We start from the raw sequence: 26,815 nt of genomic DNA on the forward strand, positions 1-26,815 counted from the left end.
ATAATGTTAGGTGTCTTTTCCTCAGCCAGATCCTAGAGGTAGTCAAGTATCTTAGCAAAAAAGGGTAGTAGGCAGAAGCAAAAGGGACTGTCTTTGTGCAGCTTCAAGCTCAAGTGACGAATTGTGACATTATTTTAGGAGAGGAAAGTTCTTTCCCACTTGTGTTCCACCATGGGGCAACTTTGCTGCAGAGACTGGTAGAGCTGCAGGGGCGCAACAGAAGCCAGGGGAGCTGTGCCCTTATTAGGGTAGCTGGTTGGCCTTGCCCTCGATGGACTGGGCAGTGAAAAGGAGACCCAAGCACAAGATCATAAGTGGATTTAGTCTTGAGCACTTCTAACAAAATCTCTGGGAAAACTCAGAAACAACTGAGTCATCCTGTGCAATGGACTTCTGAGAGAGATTGAGTCTACTCACTAAGATTTGTAGCCGAAGCCAGGTGCGGCGGCTCACACCTGAATCCAGCACTTTGGGAGGCCGAGGTGGGTGGACTACTTGAGGTTAGGAGTTCAAGACCAGCCTGGCCAACATGGTGAAAACCCATCTCTACTAAAAATACAAAATTAGCCGGGGTAAGTGGCACACACCTGTAATCCCAGCTACACAGAAGGCTAAGGCAGGAGAATCGCTTGAACCCAGGAGACAGAGGTTTCAGTGAGCCGAGATTGTGCCGCTGCACTCCAGCCTGGGTGACAAAGCAGGACTCCATCTCAAAAAAAAAAAAAAGAAAAAAAAAAATTGCAGCTGAACCTCTGTTAAGCCTTGTAGTTAAGCAAGGCTGATAATCCCAGCAGGCAAAGGGACAGGGTCTGTTGTCTATCTAGTTTATTCCTGTATTCTCAGAGCCTAGGGGATATGATATACTCAAATAAATGTTGGTTAAATGACATTTGTGTTACACAAAAATAATTGTAAATTGCTGCTTCATATTTTGGGATGGCAGCACACTTTTCATAGACCTTTCTCTGACCTTACATTTTGACAATAAAGGAAAGAAAATGTATTATTACATTGGGATAGAAACTTACCTGCACACAGCTACTTTGGGACATTTCAGGGTACAGAAGCAACGTGGTCTTCAAGATCAGTGGATTATTTTCCACTCCACTGAAATATCTAAGGTGACAAGCAAGCTAAACTAATTTTCTAAGACACAATATTTCCTGAATAAATAAAGTAACTAGCATTACTTTTATTTACCCTTAGTTATACATAGTGATTCAGGATGTATTTAGGGTATTAAAGATGGGACTGGGACAAGAGAAAGAAATGTGTATATGCAAATCAATAATTAGGGGTTTATATTAATATCACTCAATGTAGATCAAGTTGTTGCAGTAAGAAAGACTCTATCGCATAAACCTTGAAAGTAAAAAATGTAGATTTGGGGGAGTTTTTCCACCAAAAGAAGAATTGGATGTCTTCCAGAGCATCGATGAAGGAATGGTAAGACCTAAAAGGAAACTCACTTTCTAATTTGCTTTTCCAATATGCAAAGGGTTAAAGGTAAGCGTGCTCTCCATTCATATCAGCTTACAAAGCTGAAGCTAGTACCTGGCAAATGGCCCCCTGATTCATCTCTATACTGACTTCTTTTGAGGGAAAACAAAACTCTAGGAAAGGTATGTTTTCTTTTCCTCTTCCTCAAAGTTGGGAAATCTGAGGTCTCTCCAGTGGTGGGTATTGAAAGACAAGTCATCTGGGTGGAGCACAATGTTATCAATTTGTTCCTCTGGTAATTTATGAGGTCTTGTGGAATCACCTATTAAAAGCAACCCTGGAATGAGCAGTATTTCATTTAAAATAATGGACAGTTGGTAGCAGAAGAGGATCTGAGGCATGGGAATAGGAGATTTCAAGGGCCTTAAGATGGTGAAAGAATTAAAAGGGAAGGTGGAGGCCTCCAAAGTCTAGCCCTGTATGTGTACTTCCTATTTGTTGCAAAGTCTTGAGAAGCAAAGTCTTCCACTCAATAGCCCTGTCTGTTTCTCTGTTTCTTTTTTCTCTGCTTCTGTATCTGTGTCTCTGTTTCTTTTTTAAATATGAATTACATAGTAATATGTGACATATCAAAACTACACAGATTGCAACTCTGACATCATCCTCAATTTGCCTTGACACCCTGGAGCAAATTTTTATCCATGTAGAAGTTTCATTGGGTTTCTGGATGCAAAGGAAGAACCAAAGTATTTACCCTTAATATCCTTTTTATAGATATCCTGGAGCCAGCTTAATTGGCATTTAATGCCCCTTAGGCATTATGACTTTTCATATCACTCATATTTCATAAATAGAAAGGGCAATAAAATCAATTTCTGAGCCAGAACCAGAGTCTAGGACCACTGACTCCCACATAATGTGATTTAATTAACAAGATATTGAGAACAAACACACTCAAACAAAAACTAGATTAAGTCTACATTGACTTGCAGTTCACTTATAAGATGCTTAGTTTCATTTCCAACCTGAAATGGAAAGATCTAAAGCAAGCCCACATGAGTCATACATTAAAGCCTATGTCACCACAACCCAAATGGCTTGTCATCTTCTCTGTGTGTTTAATTTGTCCCCAAGTCTCTCCCAGACACTCCAGAGCTGAATTAGCTTGCCACACCCTGATTCTGCTCACCCACTTCTCAGTTTATCTTATGCAGAGAAATATTATAAACAACATGCTTGTATTTATTTCCCTCCTTAGTGAGGTCACACAATAACATTCTTCAGAGAAATAGAACAGTCTAATGCCTCAGTACTAAGATAACTTCAGTTGCTTCCCACATTTGGTTAAGTGCTCTTAATGTTTGTAAAAGAACATAAACCTTTGTGAAGTAGGGGGGAAAAGACTTCAGAAAGAAACAGAAGGCAAATTGTACTTTACACAGCTAGATGATGCAAAGTACATCAGAGTAAATGCACATGATCTAATTGTGTTGTCAAAGCTCATGGTTTAGAAGACTGACTTGGCATAATAAGAACAGCAACATGAAAGCTTCCTTGAGTTTACCTAAGAAGTCTGAAAATATATGGATCTTCAGATCTGGGACAGAGTGGGGACAGCAGGGAAGTGGATGATAAATAATCTAATGAGAAGAGGGATCTGTCACCCAGGCTGGAGTGCAGTAGTGTGATCTCGGCTCACTGCAACCTCCTCTGCCTTTCAGGTTCAAGCAATTCTCTTGTCTCAGCCTTCTTAATAGCTGAGATTACAGGTGTGCGCCACCATACCTGGCTTATTTTTGTATTTTTAATAAAGACGGATTTTGCCATGTTGGCCAGGCTGGTCTCAAACTCCTGACCTCAAGTGATCTGCCCGCCTAGGCCTCCCGAAGTGCTGGGTTACAGGCATGAGCCACTGCGCCCAGCCAAGAAAGTCCTTTTTATTGCTTATAGTGTCCTATGGCATAAGGAAAGCTGTGAATATCCACAATAACTTCCAGCCTCAGCCAGTTTTTTTTTCAGTAAGAGCAGGTGCCTGGAAACAGAAGGGCTGAAACTAGATCACGCAACAGGTGATCACACAACAGGTTGGGAAAAATATTTCTACTTTCTACCTTCTGCTCTTGCCTTAGGCCTTGAAGTCCTGGCTTCGATACAATTCTTTTGCTTTGCTATTTTCACTAGCAGAGGCAAGTTCTTCCCCCAAAAAGTTGTGAGTCCATTTTGATAAGTAAAACTGAACTAAGCTAATTTTAGGTGAAGTGCCCCCCCTGTATTTGTATAATGCATTTAAAATGATTTCAAACCATTTTTTATAACCACTTGTTGTAAGTTCACTATCAATCTTGTGAATTACTCAAGTTATCTCGAGAAATACGGACAACGAGCATTTAAGCAAGATACCCAAAGTGTCACAACATAGAATTGGATGTACAGCTGTGTGTGGTCTCCTGATTGCATATTTGCCCTCTTTCAGGAACATCTGAATTCACAAAAACAACAACAACAACAACAACAACAAAAAACTAGCAAATAAGATCTTACAGATTATTAATTATTTGATTTTATTTGATAAATGCAGACAGCAAATGCCTGTCTGAAGCCAGGGTGTTATTCATTGGCAGTGTCAGACTAGCTGGGACTTAGCAGACTTACTGTTTGGCACCCATAGCACTGTGATGTGGCACCTTGCATTACAAACAGCAAAATGCCCAACAGTCCCGATGCTTGCATTTTCAGAACATTTAGATGGCTATCCTTCTGGAGTTGTGCAGTCCACAACTTGCAAATCCAAATAAAGTGGCCATGTATGGCTTATTTCTATATTGTTGCTACACATCACATATAGGCTGATTAAAGATCAAATTTCCTTGCTTGTAAGTAAAATTATGGCATCTCAAGGTGGAAAAAAATTGTTTAAACTAATGAGACTGTGCCTGCATGAAGAGAAGAAGAATGGGGATAGATAATTAAAGGAGACTTTGGTGGTGACGAGATTAGGAACTAGGTCCTGAACTTACCCTACAGACATCTGGGGTTTGTGAGCCAAGGACAAGAGTTTAGTGAAATGGGAGAGACATCTATGGTAACTATGGGGACAAGTAGAGCCTAGAAGGGGAAACAAAGCAAAATACTTTCTTCACATGTTTACAGTGGTGTTCAGATTGAGGTGGATTAGAAAGATAGTTTCTAATCTTAGATTGAAAGGCACCTCAAGAAGCCATCTCTGTTTTGGTTTTTTAATGTATTTTTAATTTAGGGAACAATGGCTTTGTCTCATTTTATACATAAATCCATTTAAGTAATCAACCACGCTATAATAGGGTTCTACTATAAATCATATGAGAAACAAACATTACTTACTATTTTTTAACACAGGAAAAAAGTCTTTAAGATCATGTTTGGAAATATGACATTTAAGGTTTTAAAAAAATTTTATAAAAATTCCAAGAAAAATATTCCATTTACAAGAGCTGCAAGAAAAGTAAGATACTTAGTGACATGGTTTGGATCTGTGTCCCCACCCAAATCTCATGTTCAGTTGTAATCCCTAATGTTGGATATGGGGCCTGGATGTTCCCCTGGGTACTGTGTTACAATAGTGAGTGCGTGCTCAAGAGATTTGGTTGTTTAAAAATGTGTAGCACCTCCTCCCTCTCTCTCGGTCCTGCTCCTGCTGTGTAAGAGCCCTGCTCCCTCTTTGTCTTCCAGCATTCTTGGAAGCTCTCTGAGGCCTCCACAGAAGCGGAAGCCACTATGCTTCCCATACAGTCTGCAGAGCCATGAGACAATGAATCTTCTTTTCTTTATAAATTACCCAGTCTCAGGTATTTCTTTATAGCAATGCAAGAACAGACTAATACACTTAGGAATAAACTTAACTAAGAAAGTGAAAGATCTCTACCCCGAAAAACTACAAAACATTGATGAAAGAAATTGAGAAGGACACAAATAAATGGGAAGATAACCTATGTTTGTGGATTGGAAGGATTAATATTCTGAAAATGGCCATAAAACCCAAAGTGATCTACAGGTTTAAGGCAATGCCTGTTAAATATCAATGATAATTTTTACAGAATTAGAAAAACAATCCTGAAATTTATGTGAACCACAAAGACCCTAAATAGCTAAAGCAATTCTGATAAAAAAGAAGGAAGGCTTAGACATCACATTATGCGACTTCAAAATATGCTACAGAGCTAATGTAACCAAAACAGCATAAAAACAGAAACATTGACCAATGGAACAGAATAGAAAGCTCAGAAATAAATTAACAAACCCACAGCCAACAGCCAATTGATTTTCAACAAAGGTGCCAAGAATCCACACTGGAGAAAGGGCAATCTCTTCAATAAATGGTGTGGAGGAAAATTGAGAAAAAGAAAAGTTAAAAAAAATTAAAAAGTCACATCTCCCGCATGCAGAAAAATGAGACTAAATCCCTACCTCTCACCGTATACAAAACTCAGTTAAAATGGATTAAAGACTTAAATTAAAGGCTTGAAACTATGAAACTACTAGAAGAAAACATAGGGGAAATATTTCATGACGTGGGGTTGGGCAAGGATTTTTGAAATAAAACTTCAAAAGCACAAGTGACAAAAAAAGAAACAAATGAGATTATATAAAACTAAAAAGCTTTTGTACAGAAAAGGGATCTATAAGCAGAGTGAAGGGACAACCTACATGATGGGAGAAAATATCTGCAAACTATCCATCTGGCAAGGGTTAATATTCAGAATATATAAGGAGCTTGAAAAACTCAACAGCAAAGAAACAAATAACCTAACTTAAAAATGAGAAAAACACCTGCGCAGACATTTCTCAAAAAAAGACACACAAATGCCCAACAGGTATATGAAAAGATACCCTAATCATCAGAGAAATGCAAATGAAAACCACAGTGAGATACCACCTCACTCCAGTTAGAATAGCTATTATCAAAAAGATGAAAGGAAACAAGTGTAGGCAGGTATGTGGAGAAAAAGAGACATTTACACACTGTTAGTGAGATTGTAAATTAGTACAGCCATTATGGAAAACAAAGGTGCCAAGAGTATACATTGGAGAAAGGACAGTATGAAGATTCCTCAAAAAATTAAAAATAGAATTACCATATGGTCCAACAATCCCACTACTAGGTATATATCCATAGGAAATTAAATCAGTGTGTCAAAGAGATGTCTCCACTCTCATGTTTATTGCAGCACTTTTTACAATAGCCAAGATATGGAATCAATCTAAGTGTTAAACAATGAATGAATAGATAAAGAAAATGTGGGCCAGGCATGGTGGCTCATGCCTGTAATCCCAGCACTTTAGGAGGCCGAGGCAGGTGGATCACCTGAGGTCGGGAGTTGGAGACCAACCTGACCAACATGAAGAAACCCCATCTCTACTAAGAATACAAAATTAGCTGGGCATGGTGGCTTATGCCTGTAATCCTGGCTACTCAGGAGGCTGAGGCAGGAGAATTGCTTGAACCCGGGAGGCGGAGGTCGTGGTTAGCCGAGATTGCGCTATTGCACTCTAGCCTGGGCAACAGAAGTGAAACTCCATCTCAAAAAAAAAAAAAAAAGAAAAAGAAAAGGAAAATGGGGATACCATTCTACGATTAAAAAAAAGAAATCTTGTCATTTGTGACCATATGGATGAACCTGGAGGACATTGTATTAAGTTAAATAAGCCAGACACAGAAAGACAAATACCACATTGACATGATTTGGCTGTGCCCCCACCCAAATCTCATCTTGAATTGTAATTCCCATAATCCCCAGGTGTCATGGGAGGGACCTGGTGAGAGGTAATTGAATCATAGGGGTGGTTACCCCCATGCTGCTGTTCTCATGACAGTGAGTGAGTTCTCATGAGATTTGATGATTTTATAAGAGGCTTTTCCCTCTTTTGCTCAGCCTTCTCCTTGCTGTCGCCATGTGAAGAAGGATGTGTTTGCTTCCCCTTCTGCCATGATTGTAAGTTTCCTGAAGCCTCTCCAGCCATGCCAAACTGTGAGTTAATTAAACCTCTTTCCTTTATAAATTACCCAATCTCAGGTATGCCTTTATTAGGAGCATGAGAATGGACTAATACACACATGATCTTACTCATATGTGGAATTTTTTTAAAAGTCAGTATGATAGAAGTAGAGAGTAGAACAGTGTTTACCAGAGAACGGGGAAGGAAGAGGGGATGAGGAAGATGGAGAGAGCTTAGTCAAGGACTCAAAGTTGCAATTAGATAGGAGGAATACGTTCTGGTGTTCTCTTGCATAGTAAGGTGACTATGGTTAACAATAAGGTATTATATAATCACAAAATTGCTAGAAGAGAGGACTTTGAATGTTCTCACCTCAAGGAAATGATAAATGCATGAGGTGATGGATATACTAACTATCCTGATTTGATTATTAAACAGCATAGATATGTATCAAAACATGAAATTGCATCCATACATATGTACAATTACAACGTGTCAATTAAAAAATTTAAAAAATCGATATCTCTCACGGAAGTGCAAGTTGTTTACTGATACTGGTTCTGAATTTGTCCAGATGCATTAAATACTTGATTGATATTAATATCAACATTAGACTCAGAATGGGCTGCTAACGAGCCAAGAACTAAGGAATTTAGTTCTTGTCATTCAGGAGCACGGGGGGAGAAAAAAAGCAATGCAATTGGAGTCAGTCCCTGAAATACAACCACTTGAAGAATGCACTGTCACAGGGGACAGCAGGGCCAATACTTGTGTCCTGTGAACTCGAGAGGCTATGCTCTGCTTTGACCTCTCCCAACCTGTTTGCCTCTGGCTGCACCACTGTGCTCTCTTCCCAGCTCTCTCTGGCGTTGCCACTGTTGGCTGCCTCCTGCTGTGGCCCGAGCCATGCTGGCCTTGGTCCACTGGTTTAGTTATGACCCTGTGCCTCATGGCCCTGGCTCACTTGCTCAGCCTCTTATCCTCCTGGACTCTCTTGGGAGTAAGAACAGAGGAATGCTGAAATACTGAGGACAAGATACATTTGGAGGATTTTTTTTTAATTAATGAAAGTTACCACTGCAGTAGCACCATGTAGCATATAATTATTAAATACTCTGTAATAAGATCTTACATATGTGTCTACTATCTTCCCCTCTGAATACATTTATATTTTCAAGAGTTTGAAGCAAGATTACATGAAATAAAATTCATGCAATAGTGATACTAAATAGAAGAGTAAAATCTAAAACCAAAAGGCAATAAACATTTTTAATAATAGGCAGCAACAAATGACAGAAACTTACAGAGGTCTACTGTTTGTACCAAAGTTTGTACCAAACTTAAATATTTCAGGTTAGTTTAAGATTTTGTGACCAATATGTGTTAATAATGGCTCATGAAATAAGGACTTGATACCTTAATTATCAAGGTAGAAGTAGCCTAGTGGTAGAGCAAGTGTCTGGAAGTATGAACTGATGCCAGACATGATGAATTTTCAATTAAGATATCAGTAGTTATGCTCAAACCCTCCTGGGAACTGAAAAAGCAACTTTTATGCTGTGAGTTTCCATATTTGCCTTGGCTCCTCTAACATAAATTCTTTCTGTATTTTTTTTTATAGAATCGAGTTCTGTTTTTACAAAATCATTGCACATTAGAAAATGTTTCATTAGGTAAAATTTCAAACACATTTAAAAGTAGAGAGAGTAGCATGCTAAGCACTCCTGTACCATTACCCAGCTTCAATAATTATAACCTTGTGGATAATCTTGCTTCATCAGCACTCCTTGCTCTGCCCATCTAGATTACATAGAAGCCAATTCCAGGCATCATATCATTTCCTTATGTATCTCTAGAAGGTATAAGCTATTTATGTAAATATACCAGTAATACTATCACAACACCTTGAAAATAATAATTCATTATTATAAAACAGGTCAGTGTTCAAAAACTTCCAATTGTCTTGTAAAAAATTTTTAACATTTTAAAATCAGAAACAAAATTAAATCAATGTACAACCAATTGTAATTGGTTGATTTGTCTTCTAAAATTTTTTTTGAAATGGAGCTATAATTTATATATGGCACTATTCACCCTTTTAAGTATATGATATTATAAGTGTCGACAAACATAGTCTTGTAATCACCATCTCAACCAAGATATACAATATTTCTATCACTCCCAAAACTTTTCTTGTGTCCCTTAGTTGTCAGTTCTCCCTACCCTCAGGCCCTGGCAGGGACTAAGCATTTTTTTTTTTTTTCTGTCTCTATAGGCTTGCCTTTTCCCAAATGTCATACAAATGGAATCACACCGTATAGCCTTTTGAGTCTGGCTTCTTTCACTTAGTATATTGTGTTAATGATTAACCTATGTCACTGTATGTATTAGTAATTTCTCCCTTTTTATTGCTGAGCAGTATTCTGTTATGTGGATATAACACAGTTTGCCTCATCATCTACCTGTTGAAAGACTTTTGGGTGGTTTTCAGTTTTTTGCAATTATGACTAAAAGCTCTCTAAACATTAATGTATAGGCTTTTGTATGAATATAATTTTTAATTCATTTAGGGAAATATCTAAGAATATGATTGCTGGGTCCCATGGTAAGTACATTTTTAGCTTTATAGGAAACCGCTAATGTTCCATCTTCATTCTCACCAGCAGTGTGAGAGTTCCATTTGCTATGCATCCTCACCGGTATTATTAAACTCTAACCATTGTAACAGATATAAAGTAGAAACCTGTTGTGGTTGTAACTCACATTTTTCTAATAAGTGATGATGTTGAGCATCTTTTTATGTGCTTATTTGCCATTTATATCTGCACTTTGGTCAAGTGTCTGTTTGGTTTACTTGCCCCTCTCCCGCTTTCTTTGTAAAGAGATGGGGTCCTGCCCTGTTGCCCAGCCTGGAGTGCAGTGGTATGATCATAGCTCACTGCAAACTTGAACTCCTGAGCTCAAGTGATTTTCCAACCTCAGCCCCCTGAGTAGCTAGATGTGGTCCACCACTCTTAGCTAATACTTTTAGTTTATGTAGAGACGGGGTCTCACTATGTTGCCCAGGCTGGTCTCAAACTCCTGGCCTCAAAGAATTTTCCTGCTTTGGCTTTTCAAAGTGCTGGAATTACAGGCATGATCCACTATGCCTAGCTTATTGCTCATTTTTTAAGTGGAGCAGTTTTTCTTAATATTCTTTTGAAAATTCTTCATATAGCCTAGATAAAAGCCCACTAGTAGGTGTGTTTTATAAATATTTACTTTGTCTGTGGCTTGTATTTTCATTCCCTTAACAATGTCTTTTAAGAGTAAACGTTTTCATTTCGATGAAATCCATGTTAATCTCTAGGTTCTCCCTTTCTCTTTTATAATTCCTAAAAATGTATTTGTTGACGCAACCAAGCCGTGGGCCACACACTGCAATTAGTTGATGTATCTCTTAAGTCTCCTTAACCCTTCTTCTTCCATCTTTCTCACTCTCTCTCTTTTTTAATTCCTTGAAATTTATTCATTAAAGAAACCAGGTCATTTGTCTAATAGAATTTCTCTTACTCTGAAGTTTACTGATTCCCACCACTCCCGTATTTCCTGCAAACTGATAGTTAGATCCAGAGGCTTGATGAGAGTGAAGTTCAATTTTGTAGTAAGAATACTGCATAGGTATACTTCAGCCAGGAAGCGCATATGTCTGATGACTTTTGGGAACATTAGCAGCCATTAAAGATTATGGCTATTTATATATTTTTGTCAAGCAACAACAGCTGTAATCAAATTCTGTTTCTTCTTGAGAATTTTATTCATCTCTTACTATAATTTGACAAAAAAGTGCTATAACATCTTATAATGTAAGAAATACTCTTCATATAGTATTTTGATTGGCCCTACCAACAACTTATTTAATAGACTTTACTCTTATCTCAGTTTTTCCCACGAAGTTACTGCAGTTCTGAGACAATAAATAACTTTTCTGAAATCACATGCAGCCAGAAGAAAGGGAATTTTATGAGCCTAGATCCCACGTCCTTTACATCAGAAAATATTATCTCCTTATCAATTATATGTCATTGAATCATTTGAAAATTTTCATTGAGCACCTGTTATCTATTAAAACACTAAAAGTCAAAGTGGTTAGTAAAACTGACATTGTCCCTACCTGCATAGTGTTTACAGTGTAGTTGGAGAGATGGGCATTAAATAAATAATAACATACATAAATACCCAATTATCACCTCCTGTGATAAATGCTCTCATATGTTTGTTTTATAGATATTTTAGAACAGCTATTTTATGAGATATTTTTAAATTGTTATTTAGCCTGATTCTTCATCTCCCTATCACCATTTCAGAAGGCTTACACTATTACTGAAATGAATGTTTTCCTGCCCTTTGAAATGGAAGGAAAATACCTTCCCCAACACACATATGACCTGTATTCAACACTGAGAAAGTAGTAGAATCTCATGAAATATATATTTATTGGTTAACCAGTTAATTAACTAGTCTTATATATATGTTAGTACTTCATTTCTACAGAACTTGTCTTTAAAATTTGCCTAATCAGGAAAGCAGCCAATACCCCAGAAGCCAAAAAGGACTAAAGCAGATATGCAAAGAACAATCAAAATATATAAAAATACTCTGAAACAAAATGCATACTTTTTTTCATAGAGGGATTCCATTTAACCATTTAAAACCTAAATTCTCTTAAAAATATGAGAATTTTTTGCACACAGTAGTTTTGAGTGTGGCTTTTTAATATCTTAACCTACCACAGAGTAGAGGCCACAAATTGAAATGTGATAATAGGATTGAAATAAGCACATATACTAAAAGCAAGAAGAAAGAATTGCCTGAGAGTCTGGGGGAAGAGGAGAAGGTAGGAAAATTTAAACAGAAAATCTTCTAAAAAAGCCACACATCTGTCTTGTGACTACACATTTCTATCAGTCCTGAGGGCAGTGCTGTAACTGATGTTTATAATAACATTCTGTAGCACATCAGAAAAAGTTGACATGTCCAATGAATTCTGTTTAAAAAGATAGAAGCATGTGTATTTATTAAAATTACTATTTAAAATGGTTAAAACAGAAAACACAGCCAAACCATTTTAAAGCTAAAAGAGTAACCCTTAGTTACCTACATTACTTGGCTTTTTAGATTTAATTTTCAGAGGTTTGTGAATAGTCAGGTTTTCATTGGAAACTTAGAATCATTTCTAAATGAAACCAATAATTCTTAGCGCTCTGGTTAATCAACTTATATTGACACAGATCCTCGAGGACACTCTCAATTCAAAGTCAAAAATCACGTTTTTTGTTTTTGTTTTGTTTTGTTTTTTTTGAGATGGAGTCTCACGCTGTAGCCCAGGCTGGAGTGCAGTGGCATGACCTCAGCTCACTGCAACCTCCACCGCCTGGCTTCAAGTGATTCTCCTGCCTCAGCCTCTGGAGTAGCTGGGACTACAGGCGTGTGCCACCATACCCGGCTAATTTTTGTATTTTTCAGCAGAGATGGGGTTTCTCCATGTTGGCCAGTCTGGTCTCGAACTCCTGGCCTCAAGTGATCTCCCCACCTTGGCCTCCCAAAGTGCTGGTATTACAGGTGTGAGTCACTGCACCTGGCCAAAATCATCTTTATTAACTCACCTCTATTTCTTCAGCATTGGCTCAAAATGGAGTTTATCCATTTACAAGACTAAAATCCTTTGACTTCCTATTTAAGAGTGATCTGCTCAGTGTAGTTCATTCAACACACATTTACTGAGTGATTACTATTTGCCAGGCTATGACTATTCCTTTATGAGGAATAAGAAAGTACGAGGTAAAACTGGTTTACTGTTTCACTGCTATATTCTCTTTCACATAAATGACAAAAAAAGATGTTAGAAACAAGTTCTGAATTTTTGCATCATTTCTGATCTATTGTAATCTATTGATTTAATAAGGATGCATGGGCCAAGTTTATGATTTCAATATAAATAGCAGGCCTTCAATGTGGATTCAGAGACTTTATCACAAAGCTACTTGCAAACATAGAGTGGGTAGGAGCTGATAGATTAATTTCCACTCCTAATTGCAATTAGTAAATTGTCACAATGATTGTATCGATAAAATGCATGTTTTCTTGCCATAGCAAACAGTAAACGACACATTCTTATGGGAATGACAGGTGGCTAATAGCTTAATCTACTAACTAGTGACAGTAAAATAATAATAATATATAGTACTATTTAATAGTAATTACAATTATTACTTAATAATATCATATAATGAAATATAATGTATAATAATATTCCCTGATGATTACCAATGATACCCCAACCCAAACTGTCATTTGGTGTCCAGTCGATGCTTTATAACCCCACTGTGATGAATAAATTATTTAACATTAGCAACGTGGTAAGTTCTCTGGGATAATTCTTTCATGGCTACCTTATCCAGGCAGGCCCATCCAGATACAGGCTGCTCAAAAAAGAACTATTCTACAGGCACCATACATTTCTCATAAGTACTTTTATATGCATGCATGACACAATCACAGTGTAGGACGTTTAACAGAAAATTGGTTACATTATTTCTTGTCTCTCCCCAAATGAAATCTGGGACATTATGACAATTTATTTTTCTAAGGATGATCTTGGTTCTGCCTATTGAAATTTCCTCACTCACCTCCAAGAGGAAGGGGGATGGCTTCAGAAAATGTCTCTAAGTGTTTTTATTTTTCACAAGTTATTTATTGCAACACTAGCTCTTCCCTGCAGGAAGCTATATAATTGTGTGCTTAATTGGTAACATAGAAGAATTCCTAGCTACTTCCTAGAGAATATACTCTTGAATTCCTTGTCACTCAAGTATCTGTTAAAAACTCAACCATGGGAAACAATGTCCATGGATGCCTTTGGGAAAATACACATTTTACCTATTATTTCATCTTTTTTCTCACTTTGTCAAGTAGTAGGTACCCCACAAAAATTGTTGATTGAATACATGAATAAAATCTTTCATTGAATGAAATCTCTTAAAAGCTGAAACATGTAACTCCAGAATATATTTTTTGGCCCCCTAGTGAATTGTTGTTCCTGAATTCTATTTGGTGTGATGCTCTGGACTTGCACTGATAATTTCTCTTTGCAGCCTCCTATGGAACTCATGTTATTACATATCTCACTCTCTATAAACTACCTCAACATTTCTTTTCTGGTGCTAATGTGAGGAAGATAAGGCAGGCTTATCTTGAGAAATGGATTTGCTTTTATTTTACAGATATTATGAATTGGGTCACCAATCAGATTTCCCTTTTCCGATTCACTGTCATAGAGCAAAATTTATAGCTCAAAATGACAGTATGATTGCATCTTTCATTTAACTCATTTCCACTTCTAGTTTTTGCCCCCATGTTTGTTTTTCCTTATTTATTCTCATAGAATTTGTAGTTTATGATTTATTGGCATATTTTATTTGTAGCTTATTGCTATATTTTATGTTGCCCTTTAAAGATCTTAAATCTCTTTTGAAATAAGATAAAGTATTGATAAATAAAGTTAATCCATCAATTAAACAAAACATATTCTATTGTATAGAAGAATCTGACAGTTGTTAGTCTGCACTTTTAAAAGCCACTGAGACAAGACAATCTTGGAAAGAATATTTATTATTTGTCTACTAACCACCCCTGCCTCCTTCTGAAAAAAAAGCAACTCATTCTTCTGGAAACTACTCCTCCTTCCACTGCAACTCTGCCTCCTAGAAATGTTGAGGACTCTAAGGATGGATAACCAAACCAAGCCATTCAAATCACGGGCATTCCTTGGGTTGTTTTTGTTGTTTGTTGGGGAGTTGGTGTGGTGTGTGTTAGGCAACCTTGTCCTGTGATGGAATTGAGATATAAAACTTAGGAACTGTCAGTGATCATATTTCCTGCCACGAAGAGAAAGACTGACTCAGTGTGAGACAAAGTTGGCACAGAGGGGAGGCGGGGAAGAGAGAGAGAAAGAATGTAAGTGAGAGAGAGAAAGTAAATGAAAGAGAAACCTGGCATCATTCAAGTTCCTGACACATTCAGTTCCTGAGACCCAACTCAGTGCTTTCTTTCACATGGTTTGGATATTCACTGCTTCTTTAGATTTTGGGAAATAACAAATTCCTCTTTCTCAATATGGGTTCAAATTGGGTTTCTATCACTTTCAAGCAGGAGTCCTTAATGATAGATGCTGCTTTCAAGCTTTATTGTGAAAAATTTTGGCCCTAATCCTCATCAGCCCCAGTCTACTTTTGTGCAAGGATATAATTTACTCGTCAACCTGGAAAGTCTGTATCTGGCTCTAATTTTCATTTGAAAGAAAACCAGTTTTTCCTCTTAATGATATGGTATATAAAACATCTGAAGTTTGTTTTGGAAAATACTAATATTGCAAGCATTTTTCAGTTAACTCAAACTCAAGTTTTTTGCTCTCTTGATTGTGTCAAAAGTTGGACTTGGACAGTGGTTTCTGGAGATATGGGAACATGATAACTAGCATTTTCCACATTGTTTTACTCTATCTCCATACCAAATCAATAGAAATCTACATGCCTGGATGAGTAGAATGGAAAGAATGTGACTTTAGACCATGAAGACCCAGATTCATGTCTTAGCTTTACATGACCAAGATCCTCAATCTCTCACAGTTCCCCTAGGAAACTTCTAGAAGAACAGTAATATGTACCTCCCAACATTGTTAGGGGAAAAATATGTAAAGCCCTAATACAGCGTCAACATATAATAGTGGGAGTTATTGTCACTTTATTGGCTCACTATAGAAAGACCTTTCAAAAACTTTAACAATTTGCCTTCAGCTTTTATTCAGAATTCATACCCTCCCCAACACCCACAAGCTGTATTTATGTATCTTCATCCTTTGTACTATTATTAATTACCTAATCCTCTTTATAGAAATATCCTTACACTATACTCCCTCTTAGAATTTTGTCCTAGAAGAATAAAGACATTTCTAAATTGCTCGTTTTCTTTTTATGTTGATAAAAGCATGTGAACTCATCCTGTTCTCCCTCCTTATCTTCTTTCTTTTTTCCTTTTTTCTTGGACTATCAGTAAAAATAGAGCTAAATTTAATGCTCAATTGCATAAAACTAGATTAAACTACCTACTTATTACCTCCTTAATTATTTAAAAATATTATTGTATTCTTTCATTGGTTATGTTGTATGTGTGACTTCAAGTAAGCTTACATTATTCTTGGGAGTAGGCATCAGTGTATAAATAATAAATGCAATAAAGGCCTACACTATTTTAGCAACCCTCAGATGAAGAATGACTGAGCCAAGAGTGTGAGGGTGCTAGCTCTTGTGTTTGATAGTTGTTGGACAAAGTGCTCCGGCTCCCTACAGATCACCCTTCAGGCACCAGTTCTACATTAGCTGCCTCCTATTCTCCCTTCTGGTCAGGCTTTGTGAGAGGCACCCTGTCTTTCAGACTCCATAGTCCATGTAGCCCATTGCCTGCCAGCTATGAAGGAAAACCACAAGGTAAAAACTTCTTCAACTTGAGTCAAAGTGTTCACAGCTAAGGGCAACATCAGACTCAGGGAAGGCTATATCTACTGCTGGACATGCAGTAGACACTGGGAGAATTTATATCTTTCTTAATGATTTGGACTGTCATTAACCTACTCTCTGAAGAAGACTTGACCCCCCTTTGTGTCTTGGTTTTTATGACACCTACACTTGTTTACCCACCATCTTTGTCCATTTGCGTTCTTGTAGCAAAATACCACAGACTGGGTAATTGGAAAGAACAGATACTTTTTTTAAAAAATAGTTATGGAGGCTAAGAAGTCCAAGATCATGGCTCTGGCAGGATTGCTGTCTAGTGAGGGCTGCTGTTTGCCTCCAAGATGGCACCTCACTGTCATGTACTCCAAAGGGGAGGAGTGCTGTGTTCTCATATCAGGGAAGGGACTAAAGGAGGGAAAAGGGCAAATTTCCTCTGTCAAGCCCTTTTAAAAGAGAACCAAATTCCATGAAGGAGGGCAGAGCCCTCATGACTCAGGGACCTCCTAAAGGTCTCAACTCTTAATACTGTTGCATTGAAGATCAAGTTACAACATGAATTTTGGATGGGGAAAAACACTTAACCCACAACACCACTTGCATCTCCAACTAGAACAAGACCTGCTTAAGGTTAGAAGCTGTGTCTTACTCTTCTCAGAATCTTCAGCATACCCTACAAACCTAGTACATGGTTTACACAGTATGTTGAAGGAATAAACATATCCTCAGCATAGCAAGTTGAAATGCTTAATCATTTGCCACCAATAATAAAGTGTAAATAGAAATTATTCATTACAATGGTATTTTGTTCTCATTTCCAGAAATCAGATTCATGCCTTTTGTAAAGAATGTGTAGTCTCAGGATAATAGAGTCCTGCACTTAAAGGGAGATAATGCCTAGAAGAATCAAGTTATCTTTGCAGATGTTTTGATATATCTGGAAATATCTCTAATAGGAAAATGAAAGCCAGGAAGCTTTTCTGGAACAGTAGGTTTTATGTTGCTACTTAAAATATTCTGTGCCATTGTTCAACTATATGCCATCCCAGCAATCTTTGAGTTTTAAATATTTGGCCCCTAGAGAACCACTTGGGTCAGTTGCTGTCTGGTCACCATCCCATTCTAAGACTGCCCTTCGGGTTACATACACTGATGCTACCAAGCACTGATGAACTATCCTTATATAAAAATAGAAAGTACATTCTAGAGGTGAAACATATATACATATCTTTTTAAAGTAATGTTTAAGAAAACTATCTTATATTTCCAAATTCCAGAGGCTGTTTCTTGACAATTTCTGAGATAAATAAACCACACATTCTTTTAAGTCAGAAGCAGCAAGTTTGAATTCGTCAATGGAATCTTCACCTACATTATTTATCTACATCTTATCATTATATATGTCAGTTAAAGGAAGGAATTGGTAAGACTATTTTACTAGAAAAGTGATATCTTCCAAAACTGATGAGGAAACCTGAGTGAAAGCTCAATGGAATTAATTTCTTTATTGGTGTTTTCCTGTTTTAGGAAAGGTTCTTAACATGTTAGTAATTTCAAATAACTCTCCGTAGCTGTTTCATTTTTTTAAATTATAAAATACATTCTCTCAGCTCCAAATACTTCCTGGCCTCTGACTATTGATAATTGGGGTTTGAAGGTTCAAACAAGATCAGAATAGCTTACATTGGAGAAAGTGACTATCACAGTTAATTTTATGTGTCAGCTTAGCTAGGCCACACCACCTAGATATTTAGTCAAACATTATTTTAGATGTTTCTGTAAAGGTTTTTTTTAGATGAGCTCAACATTTAAATCAGCAGACTTTGAGTAAAGCAGATTACTCTCCATAATGTGGTGGGCCTCATCCAATCAGTTGAAGGCCTTAAGAGAAAAAGATGAACTTGTGGAAGAGGGATTTCTGCCAGCAGACTGTCTTCAGACTTGAACTGCAATACCAGCTCTTCATTGGCTCTTCAGCCCACCAGCCCACCCTGCAGATTTTGAACTTGTCAAGACTCCACAATCATGTAAGCCAATTTATTACAATAAATCTCTCTCTGTCTCTCTGTATCTCTATTTCTTATATATTATATATAATTTATATAATATACAATGTTATATAGTATATATAATAGAATTAATATATAATTAATATATAAAATTAATTATATATAATTTATACATTTATACATTGTATATGTAAATAATTATATAAAAAGAATTTTATATATATTTAAAAAATATAAATAAATATTACACCAAATCTTTTTCATTATATACATAATATATACATTAATTATATAATTATATTACATATATTTATATAAATTATATATTAATTGTATATATTAATTATATCTAAATCACATATATAAATTAATATTTAATTTTTATATATTAATTAATTTATATATAAATTAATATTTAATATATATTAATAATTAATTTATATATAAATTAATATTTAATATATATTAATATTTAATTTATATATAAATTAATATTTTATATATAAATATTTAATTTATATATAAATTAATATTTTATATATAAATATTTAATTTATATGTTTATATAAATATAAATATCTATGGATAGTATATTAAATATAACAATATTGTTATAATTATTTAAAATATAATAATTAGACAAATATATAAGTATATAAATATATAATTTTATATATTAATTATATACAAAATTATATGATAGTGTGTATAAAATGAGAGAAAGATTTATTGTAATGTTAATTTATTATTTATTTATATATTAAATATATAATATATTTTGTAAATATAATATGTAAACCTTCCATATATTTATATGTATTTTAAAATATATATCATATATTATATATTTTATATATGAGACATATTATGTTCATATGTTATATTTTTATATATGACATGTATCATATAAATATATAAAAATATGTAATGTACATAAACACATACATATACTATATATAAATATGTAATATACATGTACACACACATACACACACATATGTATATATTCTATTGATTCTGTTTATTTGGAGAAACTTGACTAATACAGTGACCTTTTATCCTATTTGGTCAGTGGAATCTGAATGGCCTCAAAAAGTGATGTCAGGTAGACTCTTCATTTTATTAGTCTGCTTTAGTAATCTGTTACAATATATTACAATCTTCCAATTATAATTATATTATGTAACTACAATATATTAAACATTAAGAGAAGAAGCTTGTTAAAGCTAGTGTTGGTTTGTTGCTAAAGCAAAATACCACAGGCTGGGAAATTTATAAACAACAGACATTTATTTCTCACAGTCTGGAGGCTGAGAAGTCCAAGATCAAGGTGCTGACACATTTGGTGCCTAGTGATAGCTGCTCCCTGCTTTAAGTAGGCACTACTTGCTAAATCCTCACACGGAGGAAGGAGTGAAAAGGGAACATAGAATGCTGTCTTCACATGACAGAAGAGAGGGAAAGGCAAAAAGGTGCTAGAGCACTCCCAACTTCTTTTATAAGAGCATTAATTCGTTCAAGAGGATAGAGCCCTTGTGGCCTAATCAACACCCAAATTCCCCTTTTCTTAATCACTTTGGGCTTTAAGTTCCAACGTAAGAATTTTGGAGGGACACCTACATTTGAACCACAACAGCTAGGAATAATTTTTAATTTATATATTTCAAAAATTTGGCATCTTTGTTATGGAGCAGGCAATTGCCTGTATACTGGCCAATATACTTTTTTTTTAGTTTAACAAGTGTGTATTAACTGCATGCTTTTCTGCGCACTGCAATTCAAGCTATGATTTTGGGTTGAAAAGCTCTCGTGGTTTGGGTTGTGACTATTAGCACCTCACTGTAATACAGACACAGAAGTGATCCCCTGATCTAGCCATTGTTCTACCAGGAACTTGTTTCCCAGGATTTTTGCCGACAAACTTGCATTTCAGTTGCCTGTGTACTCCTGGAAGTGCAGATATGGACAACTGCAAGTGCTGGAAATGCTGGTCCTGGACAATTGGTTTGATGTCAGGTAGCTTCAGTTCTAGGCGTGACTGAGACAACACAGGTGCTTTTAACTTCCCCACCCCTCGCTGCAGGATATAGCAAAATCAGCAGAAGCAGAGCCAGGCAAAGACAACTTTTTATTTTTTCTCCCCTCTTTCTTACCCTTCCCCATCATGTTTTAAATGAATTCTCTGTTCCAAAGCACATGAGCTCCTTCCCAGAGGCTGATAGTCTCTCAGTTCCTCTGGTCAGTGCAGGCCTTTCCCATGGGTCTCAGCCAGGTGTTTCTTCCTCATGCACCGTGTGCCCATTGTCCACTGAAGTGGGTCTAGGGGAATGGACAGGCAGGGTAAGTGGAAGGTCTAGACAATGGAACAAACCAATGGAGCTGCACTGCAGCTCTGTGCGTTTGCAGCTCTGTGAATAGGTTATTATGGGTTCTTTTCATATCTAAGCAGCTGACTGCCTGTTGTCAGAATCAAAGATAAATGTAATTATCAAAACCCATATATGCCAAACACCCTCCATAGGAAGCAGTGGTGTGCACTGATCATATTTTTGATCCAGAAACCAGTCTTTAATTAGAGAAGCTCAGGTAGAGGGAAATAACACTTCAATATGATCAGGTCTATCCAGTGAAGAAGGAGTGGGTGAGAAAGCCCACCCTGAAGGAATCAAATCCTCTCTCTGGGCAGCTCTCCAACCTCTAGCTCTACGGACCTCACTTTTTGAATGGGAAAAGCCCATGGTATGGCCCAATTAAGTCAAAAGATGGTATCAAATTGTGTTAAAAAATAAAACTCCTTTTAATTTCATAAGGAAGAGATTCCAAATCACACTTCTAGAATGAATAGGAATTAGAGGGAATGTTATGGAATCAACTCATATGAGAAAGATTCAGCCTCAAAGATTCTGAGAATATCTGCCTTAACCAGTTGAGAAAGAAGGTAGACTGTTTCCTTTTTTAGTCTTTGCTCTTTCACAACCGTGGCAGTAGGGGAATTGTTTAACTTGTGAAATGCCTTTTATACAATCTGCTTGGGAAGGCATTTTGTTTATAATGTGATAACTGTGCCAGCTTTCAGAATTCCTTTCTTTTGTTTTTAAGGTCTAACATGAAACACTGAATGTTCCCTGTCTTCACAGCCTGTTCTCCCTCCTCCCGCTGCCCCTGCCTGCTTTTTCCCTGCCTCCAATCCCATAGTCAGCTATCAGAACAACAGATTACAAGTAAACATCTATTTATTGAGCACTCATGGAATAAAGGGTTTTTTTCTAAGTTGTGTACAGAGATGAATTTGTCAACATTTTATTAAAAGTATCTGAGGGAAAGAAAGTTTCGAACAATACTAGGGATTTTTAGCAATAAGCTTGAGAGCTTGGGGTCATATAGCACAATGACAGGTTCCAGAAACAGAGACCTGCTTTTTAATTTAGTTAGCTGCCTAAATATCATTCTGTTTCTTAATTTGTTTTCTCTGCCAGCTGTGTCAGCGAATTAACTTCCATTAAGATATATTATGAGCAAAGTTTTGTTTTTGTCTTCACTGCAGAGAATATGTTAACTCACAGTTACTTGAATTTAAAGTAACTAAGTCCATTAAGATGTATTTTAATAGTTTGGTTAATGGGAAAACATTTTGTGATTTTAAGCAATTTGTGTTGGTAGAAGGGCAAGATGATCTTTTCCCTTCTAATAGCATAATAACATATTCTTCAAATACGTAGAAAATATTGTGAAAAAGTGTTTTCTAAAGATGCTTATCTATTTTGGCTACCAAAAGAGAAATGTTTTCTGTATTTGATTTGCCTGTGTAGATGACATCTGCAAGATATTTTGGCTACCAAAAGAGAAATGTTTTCTGTATTTGATTTGCCTGTGTAGAAGACATCTGCAAGATATTTATTTATTTATTTTTACTTGCTCTGCACCTTTTTCTTCTGGAGAAGTAACCCATTTCCTACTTCAAGGTCAACTAAATTCAGGGTCAATCAACAAGGTCAGTCAAGTGCTCATTATTCCTCTCCAAACTGTGATCAAGGATGGGCAGGTAGCTCAAATCAGGTTGTAATTCTAATTGCCAGGATGAGCGGTGTTTGCTTTCACTGTAATCTGCAGCTGTAAGAATAATGGAGCTCAGAGGCACTGTTTTGCCAAGACTTGGAAAATCTATATATTAGTCCGTTTTCACACTGCCATAGCAAACTGCCCGAGACTGGGTAATTTATAAAGGAAAGAGGTTTAACTGACTCCAGTTCAGCATGGCTTGGGAGGCCTCAGGAAACTTACAATAATGGTGGAAGTCAAAGGGGAAGCAAGGCACCTTCTTCACAAGGCAGCATGAAGGAGAAGTGCTGAGCGAAGGGGGAAGAGCACCTTATAAAACCATCAGATCTCATGAGAACTCACTATTACAAGAACAGCATGGGGGAACCTACACCAGTGGTTCAACTACCTCCACCTGGTCTCTCTCTTGACACATGGGGATTATGGGGATTATGGGGATTAAAATTCAAGATGAGATTTGGATGGGGACCCAAAACCTAACAATATCAACTTATGAATGAAGAGTACATCAAGGCAAGCAGATCCAGAGGTGAAGAAGAGAGCCTGATGACATTGCATGGTCTCCTCAATCTATTTGTACCTGACCCATGACAGACTGCCCACTTACTTAAGATGATAGATTTCCTCCTTTCTGTCTGTTTGCTTAGGGTAATTTGAGATATATTTCTAGCCTAACTTTGAGAAACTTCTAATATGCCCATTAATCTTTAATTAAAATGTGGTATCATATAGTCATATTTTGCCTAATACATAATATGATTTCCAAAACCTTGTCTAGATGGGAAGCTTACCAGACTTCCAATAGCAAAACTGTGATATATTTAAACTATGCCGTGGAGTACAGATCACTGTAAGAAATCTCAACAAAACTGAATATCTGTATTTGTGTCCTAGATTTTTTTTAACTCATTATTTTCAATACTGTTTATGCTTCACAACTCAAGAGTGCCTAGGAAGAATTGAGAAGACATGAAAACATGGATTTTACTTGATCAAAAATTAATAATCCTGTTTTCAACACATGCTGACTTTCAGTGTCTTGGGCATTGTTTCATCTGACTGAAAAAATGAATTTTGGACAAATGAGAAATAAATGCTAAGACCCAGTCAGAGTTCAACTATCAATTTTATATTACTTAAAAGCCCCTTCTGTCTAGATTTAGCTTAGTATATGTCACAGCCAGTGACAAGTCACTCATATGGAGAGGACTGCCAAGTCACCACGCTACTCGACTGTTGTACAAATTTTGCTCCTAAAACCTTGCCAAATTGTTGGTGACTGTGCAATTTATACTCCAGAGAAAATTTCGTTTGTCATTCTTACTTGGTTAACTTGCCCATGAAGTTTGTCATTAATAACTTGACTTCTCTGGATCTAATACCATTAAAAATAGAAGCAAGAATCCCAGGATGCTAATTCTGTCCAATGAGTCACTTTTTATTTCTGCCAACGACCCCCTAGGGAATCAGTCTAAGGCTTAAATCCTATAAAAGCCGTGGATGAATTTTCTAATGGGTGAGGCACATGGGTGTGGAAGTGTGTGGCTTAGGAGGAACTTGTGAGTTGCAGAATGAATGGCAAGAGAACACTTGCTATCAACATTCCTCCCAGCCACCTTTTAACATTTTAATATACAGGAGACAGTATTATAAATAGAATATAGAGCACATTTGTTAAAGAAATGTTAGCAAATCACTTTACTTTTACTTTTTACTTTTATTAAAAATTACTTTTACATTTTACTTTTATAAAAATGTCAGTATAACCTGGTCAACATAGCAAGACCCTGTCTCTACAAAAAAAAATAAATAAATAAAAATAGCTGGGTGTGATGACTCATGCCGGTAGTCCTAGCTACTTGGGAGGCTGAAGTGAGAGGATCTATCACTTGAACCAAGAGGTGTGAAATTACAGTGAGCTACGATCATGTCACTGCACTCCAGCATGGGTGACAGAATGAGGTCCTGTCTTAAAAAAAAAAAAGAAAAAGAAAATGACAATATGCTTCCTAAGCATGTTTGTTGTGGAGATAAAATGAAGATTCAGAATATAGGTGAAAAGTGTTTGGAAATGGAGTTTCAAGGAACATGTCCTTCCATCATGATCTGGTCCCACTTGCCTCTCCAATCTTTCTATTCATCATTATCTGCTCCCATTCTCCCAAACTCTATACTTAGTCCTAAATACTTTCTGATCTCTTGTGCTTCAGGAACCTTTACAAATACTGTTCTGACCCAGTGTTCTCCCCTTTCCCCCAAACCCCGCCAAAATCTAGCTGCTACTCTCATTGTTCAGGTTCCCATTCCTATCTTGCTTTCTTCATCTCCTCAAACTGGATTTTAGGTATTTCTTCTTATGGCACTTCGTTGATTATGTTTCGATTGCCAGTCTTCTTATTTCTTCCCTTCAATAGTATGGCTTTGCACATATCATCAGACCTAGATTAATGAGAAGGACACTCCCAGCTGTGTTCAAGTTGGATTATTAAAGGCCTATAATTTGACTAAAATGAATATGACATACAAAGTTTAATCTAGGTTTCTTCAGAGATAATATTCCACATCTTCAGTATTCCCTATCTTCAATTCCTTTCTTGTGTAATGATCGCAACATGGGTTTGACTTTTGAAAATCAGGCGTGTAACTGAGTAGATGCTGTATCAATGATGATAGTGATAGGTCTTCCAGATTAAAAGAGAACACTATTTTATGTGGTCTTAGAAATGCAAAAGTTCTATTCTATGTGTTTAAAATAGTAGCTCAGAAGATAAACATTCTAGGCCAGGCCCGGTGGCTCATGTCTATGATCCCAGCACTTTGGGAGGCCGAGGTGGGCGGATCGCCTGAAGTCAGGAGTTCGAGACCAGCCTGACCAATACGGTGAAACCCCGTCTCTACTAAAAATACAAAAATTAGCTGGGCGTGATGTCATGCACCTGTAGTCCCAGCTGCTTGGGAGGCTGACACAAAAGAATCACTTGAACCCGGGAGGCAGAGGTTGCAGTGAGCTGAGATCATGCCACTGCTTCCCAGCCTGGACGACAGAGCAAGACTCTGTCTCAAAAAAAAAAAAAAAAAAAAAGTACAAGAAATATTCTGTTTAGTCAAATGGGCTGAATTTATTTGACCAGCATGTGCAGCAAGCATATTGTAGGGAAAAACTAGGAGCCTTCTTACTAAAAACCTTCTGTTGTAATCCCTAGGTCTTTAATGACCCCTCTGGTGGAGGCCCTGAATCTGGTGTGTAAAGGGCAGATTAAAGATTGAGAAGGGTGCAAAGCATCCCAATTTGTGTTCAACTGCTTGCTTCCATTTAATCACACTTGCAGGTTTTATGACTAGTTAAACATCTTTTCATTTATACTTGAAGATTAATTTTTTCTAAATCAATCTTCTCTGAGAAGATGGAGGGAAAGACTGCTTAGGTTTTTCTTTATGCTCCAACTGTACACCTTGGAGAAATATTTATGGTTCACCCCTGGCTCTTCTTATCTAAGGGAAGTAGCCTTGCTAACTCAGGAATGAACTTTAGACATCCTCAAAACCTGTCCTCTCACAGTCTGAGTGAGAAAATGGCCCGGAAAGTTCAAGAACTTCTCCAAGATGGCAGAGACAGGTTTAGCACCCAGATGTCCTGGGATCTCTCCTGAGCCCCTCACTTTAGCTTTTGATCTTTCACCACTTGATCTGGTCATGTTGTGGAACTTTATGTCCTCCAGGTCTGTCTTGGAGTTACTGGTGTGTAATTCCTCATTAACAAGTCTTTATAATCTGCCAGTATTTATT

At 36.8% G+C, this 26,815-nt stretch overlaps 1 long non-coding RNA gene across 1 annotated transcript in view; it reads left to right on the plus strand.

Annotated features, from left to right (window-relative positions):
• The window catches only part of LOC101149626 (uncharacterized), a 67,780-nt gene that overhangs the window by 6,183 nt on the left and 34,782 nt on the right, over positions 1–26,815 (plus strand). The window contains exon 2 of the long non-coding RNA XR_008681129.2: positions 7,350–7,409. This is a non-coding gene — a long non-coding RNA (uncharacterized lncRNA). The remainder of the gene's footprint in view (positions 1–7,349; positions 7,410–26,815) is intronic.

This window comes from Gorilla gorilla, chromosome 5, assembly GCF_029281585.2.
Source record: "Gorilla gorilla gorilla isolate KB3781 chromosome 5, NHGRI_mGorGor1-v2.1_pri, whole genome shotgun sequence".
NCBI lineage: Eukaryota > Metazoa > Chordata > Mammalia > Primates > Hominidae > Gorilla > Gorilla gorilla.